The 5,591-nt window shown below is 35.3% G+C and overlaps 1 pseudogene across 1 annotated transcript; it reads right to left on the reverse strand.

Moving 5' to 3' along the window:
• Positions 1 to 716: 716 nt before the first annotated feature.
• On the reverse strand, positions 717 to 5,330 carry LOC147381327 (G-type lectin S-receptor-like serine/threonine-protein kinase At4g27290; annotated as a pseudogene). Its single transcript, XR_015174652.1, has 7 exons — positions 3,950 to 5,330; positions 2,765 to 2,896; positions 2,069 to 2,229; positions 1,780 to 1,990; positions 1,451 to 1,688; positions 1,224 to 1,374; positions 717 to 1,124 (listed from the first exon to the last, which is right to left on the reverse strand). The product of XR_015174652.1 is annotated as a G-type lectin S-receptor-like serine/threonine-protein kinase At4g27290 (transcript).
• Positions 5,331 to 5,591: the final 261 nt, after the last annotated feature.

The following is a 5,591-nucleotide window of genomic DNA, read 5'->3' on the forward strand; positions in this document are numbered from 1 at the left end:
GGTAAACTACAGCAATTAATTCTGAAAATGGTAATTTTACCTTTTTCAAAATTAATATTTTTTACAAAAATGGTAAAAACAGTAAAATGTAAATTTTTTTTTACCGAAAATACCTTTTTTTTGTTTTACATATGTATTTACCATTTTAACCTAAGAAATAAATTATAATCCAACTAAATCTTCTTTTCTTTTTAATCTTCCCAACACTAAATAGAAATATGAAAGAAAAGAGGATTTTTTTCATAATTTTAGTCAAAAAATAAAAAAGGGTATTTCGGTAAAAAGATTGACATTTTACTGTTTTTACCGTTTTGGTAAAAAATATTAATTCCGAAAACAGTAAAATTACCGTTTTCGGAATTAATTGCTATAGTTTACCATTTTGGTATATAGTCGAAATGTGGTGCATGTTTTGGTAAATTTGCCAAATTAAAAACGGTACTACAGTTTTTCGCACCATCCAACTGTGTTTGGGTACGTAGTTGTAGGTGTCACGTGGCCCAAAACCCATTTAGCAAGCCGAGTCCACTCATACTTCATGGTGTTCCTGGGTCTAACCGTCATTTCACATCCCACCCATTGGAACATCAAGAACGAACAATGAGACACAACTGCTCCATTGTACTTCTTGGGTATGTGTGTGACATACTGTTTGATTTATGATTTTTATTTTCTATGTGTTTCAAATTCTGAGTGTTCTAAGGTTTCTTGCTTCAATGATTGAATGGGTTCTCTATCCAGAATACATTAACTTAATTATATGAAACAATATAATTTGTAAGCTTGGTATAAGTATACATGTGTAGCAAAAAAAAATTCTATCGACCCTCTAACAATGAAACAGTTGCATCATTTGAACACAACTTTTTTCCACTTGATAATGAGTTTGCGTCAATGAGACTCCTTTCATTATAAAAACCAGGTTGTTTCGGCTCGGGCAAGATCACAGCCTCGCTGCCTAACATTAGAACAACAGATGACATGCTTGGCCTGTCTTCTTGGCGCTGTTGTACACATAAAAGACCCACTTGGATGCATCTTGACACCTCAGATTCTGGCAACCGTTCCTCCATCAACGTATCCACCAATTCCAAGGCCCTGCCTTCATTCCATAATTTCCATGCCTTGAAAAGAAAAAGAAAAAGGAAAAACAGAATACAAATTCAGTTTTTTACTCATTTTAATTTCAAAGACTATGGAAGGATATTCATCACTACACTTACGTGTCCAAGAAGGTTGAGGTCATGGTCAGGATGTTCAAATGCTCTGTTCTTTTTGCCACTGACTATCTCCAAAACCAAAACACCAAAACTAAAGACATCGGATTTCATCGAAAATAGCCCATCTATTGCATATTCCGGAGACATATAACCACTACATGACATCATCAAAGAAAAATAGTTGTAAGAAATGAAAATATGTGCATAGAGAGTAATTGTATGATGCTTACTAAGTTCCAACAACCCTTTTTGTTTTTGCTTCTATTTGGTTTCCTCCAAAGGTTCTTGCCATGCCAAAATCTGAAATTTTGGGGTTCATCTCACTATCTAGTAAAACATTGCTGGCCTTGAGATCCCTGTGGACTATTCTCAATCTTGAATCTCTATGAAGATAAAGAAGTCCTTGAGCTATGCCTACTACAATGTCGAAGCGCTTTGGCCAACTCAGTAGATTGTGTCTTGTTTGATCTGAGCCAATTTGCAAAAAGTTATGCCTTTGTCCATAAATAAACAATCCAATTAACTCAAATATATAGAATATGCGTTGAGAGGGCCAGACCAAAGATAAAGAAGTCTAAACTTTTGTTGGGCATGTACTCGTAGATTAACATCTTTTCTTCTCTCTCAATGCAACATCCAAGAAGCCTAACTAGGTTCCGGTGTTGAAGTTTGGCAATCAAAATAACCTCGTTCTTAAACTCATTGAGGCCTTGTCCAGAATTTTTTGAAAGCCTCTTCACCGCTATTTCTTGTCCATTTGGTAGATCACCCTAGAGATTTCAGAGGTGAGCATGATTAATGAGAACATTTTCAGCATTGTTGATTTGATAAATAAGATGGAAAGTTACCTTGTAAACAGGACCAAAACCACCCTCGCCAAGCTTATTATCACAAGAAAAGTTATTAGTTGCAGTTGCGATTGTAACAAAATCAAGCAAAGGTAACTCCAGCTCCCCCCTCGGATTTTCATCAGTACTGCAATCTTTGATTTGCTTGTTTTCTTCATTGCCTGTTTGTTTTCAATGAAAATATTTGAAAATCTTCGAATTTATGAAAAAAGTGACTAATGATATGTTATTTTGTAGAAAATGTGCCATATTTTTATCATGCAAATGTGGATCTGTCAATGATTACGGTCATCTTTTAGGTTGTCCATTATATAGATAGACATACTCATATACAAAATTTGATATCTATGCAAAGTACGAAAAAATCAATTGGATTTGTTTATAACTATCTGATGGTATGTATGGTTACTATCATTTCATTTGATCGAACTTTTGACAAAGCAGATCTCCTAGAGCACTAGCACTAAATACTTAAGTCGCCCCGAACATTCACATAATATAATACCCTTAGTTCCCTTTTTGCATAGAAAATTCCTTATATGATGAAGATTCCATGTTGACAAGTGAGTTGAGCACGTAATCAAAATAATCTAATGTCCTTGTCTTGTGGTTTGTAACATGTTCCATAAATGAAATCTACATGAATGCAGAATGTAGCATCAATGGAAGGTAATTTTGGTGAACAAAGGAGCACACCTGTTTGCTTTGTCCTGATCTTCCAAATAATACAAAAGATTATCAGACCCAACAGAAGTATCCCTGCAGCAATTGGTACAGATATCATCACAACAACTCGTTTCGTCTTCTTTCTGGAATCGATATTTACATCTGTGCCCATCACAGTAAATAAGTCAATTGTCAAATGGGTTTTTTCTAATTCATCTGTACTTTGTCCTAAATATTAGGATCAGGAAGATAATCTTATTTTATCGTTCAACTCGAAGTAGACCCAAGCCTTTAGTCTATGTTTAATTTGACTTAAAATATCTAAATCATTGTGAAGAAAGAATGGATGAATGAACATACAGAGCAAAGCTTTCACTCTAAAGGTGAAATTCATTCACATTAGTAATGAGATAACGTGTGCCATCTATTACCTATCACCAGACCCTTCTTGTATGATTGACAACTAGGCCCATGGATTGGAATTAAACCGTTAGTGGCTCTCACCCATAAATAAACAAGTCACTGTAACCATGTTCAAGTTGAAGTTCGATTTCAGTATATTTCGTTCGAAGCATTCTAATATTTTGGTATAATGCAACGAAATATTGCAATTTTTCTTAATGTGTCACAATCTTTTGGAATGTTTTGTGAATTATTTGAACATTATATATACACCAAATGCAATTTTTTGTTTTGGAATGGTTTGAAGCATCTCTACAGTGTAATGGCATGAATAAATTTTAAATTGTTTTGTCATATTTATTTTTATTTGTAACACTTGAAAAATACTTTTATGTATATATTTATGAATAAAAATTAAAAAATAATTAATAAATTAAAGTGAACATGTGAAAATGTTTCTTATTGTTTCAGAATGTCTCGGTTTTTAGAAACTCGAATAAACAAAGCCATACAAAGAAGTTTCAACTCTTGTATATAATCTTCTAATTTCTCATTCCCATTCTAATGAACCAACGAAATTAAACAAGATGACTTTATCATCCACACAAAACACAGTAGATTTACTATCATGATCATCCAAGTAAAATTTTACCTGACACCCTGTGCCAAGTAAAATTTGCTTACACATTGTAGTGACCTTAATCTTATTTGCGTTAGATTTATTTATTTATTTTTTATCAATACAAGTTGAACTGTGGATCCCATTTGTAAGATAAGAAAAGAGATACTATTCCAAAGCACAACCATACGTACCTAGTTCCGAAGCTGCCATTCGAACGTAGAGATCTTGCCCTTCATCGGTGACCTCTCTAATATCAACCAATTCCCCGAACCATAAGACACACCCATTCCTTGCTCCACTAATATCAAAATTAGCATAAGCCATACAAGAACAGTTGTTCAAGCAAAGAACCTCACATTCCATAAGTGTCATACTCTTGTTCACCCAGAGCCTGACGTATCAGGCAATTTCACAGATGCAAACTTAACAAACCCATCTCCGTTCGTGCAATCCAACGCTGTTCTCCTAATGCACCCACCGGACCAATCAATCCGCTGCCAATCTTTTGGAGATTTTGGCGTAAATCCCCTTATACAATCGCAAACATGTGCTTTATTAATGTCACAAATACCATAAGCACCACAGAAACCAAAATTATCACATTGATCTTTCTGCACCGTGAACATGACACTCCACTCTTGGCTTCGATCATTCCATATAAGACGCTGAGGCGAACCCCACGGATGCAACACAACTATTGAAATAACAGAATTGTCAACGTGTTCAACCTTATAATACACCTCTTCCTTGTTGGAGACTAAAATTGGTGTGAAGACTGAGTTGTTCTTCAAGTCAGGAGTGCCACTAAATTGAAGACCATTCCATGGCCCTGTTCGATACTTTTTTGTTGATCCATTACGCAAAACCAGTTGAGGAAATCCACAAGGATCTAAGCCATAAGTGAAATCACCAGGGGAAGGGTCGTCCAAATTCTTCCAGGATGTCAAGTACCAATTCATACCAGTTTTAAAGTTGCACCCGAACTTCATCCCCTCAAGAAATGTATGGGTTGGATAGTCAAAGCTCTGCCATATATAGTTCCCGGGGTCATTGTTTCCTTCATATTTCAAAACAAGATTCCCAGAGTCTAATAGTTGAGCAATTGTATTAATCTTGGGCATGGAATGATTTGAAGATGACCAAATAACATGTTCTGTTCGATTGACTAGTACGATATTTCCTCTGTTGTCGATCTTTAATAGTCCAGATTTATCTTTAAGGGGGCTGTTTCTGTTTGCAACCCAAACTACTGTTTGAGTTGGGATGTTCTTGAACCATATTCCCAAGTACCAGTTTTTTGACTTCCCAGGACTGAAGAAGCCTAATTGGAAGGTTTGGCCAGATGAAACTAAGGGCTGGTTGTCTTTGAGAACTTGGTTTTGAATTAGAGTGTCAGTTGAAGTCGAGAATTTCTGGAAGAAAGAGAGTAAGGTGAAGCTGAAAATAAGGAAAGAAAAATTGCCCATTAGGAGGATATTTCTTGGCACAATGAAATGCCAAGGGAAGTAAGGCCTAATGCCTCCATTCTTTTCCATGATCACTTAACTCAAGTTTTCACTTTCAAACTCACCTAATAAAAATAAACTGGTAAATGCATAATTTTCAAACTTACCAATTGTTAAACACAACGATTACAAAAGAATTCTGTCTCAAGTCAATGGAAGATTTGATAAATAAATGAAAGATGGGTAAAGAAGAAAGGTCATGTGGTGGCCAAAGGTGCCAGCTTTGTTAAGTTTGGTAAAGTCTATGAGCCTGTTAAGTCCCTTTTTTTCTTAATTGTTGACCCTTAATTCGTTTCTTTACCAACCAATAAAAAAAGGTTGTGGGGCA

This window comes from Akebia trifoliata, unplaced genomic scaffold (genome assembly GCF_017979445.1).
Source record: "Akebia trifoliata isolate Shusen 1 unplaced genomic scaffold, ASM1797944v1 Contig00568, whole genome shotgun sequence".
Lineage (NCBI taxonomy): Eukaryota > Viridiplantae > Streptophyta > Magnoliopsida > Ranunculales > Lardizabalaceae > Akebia > Akebia trifoliata.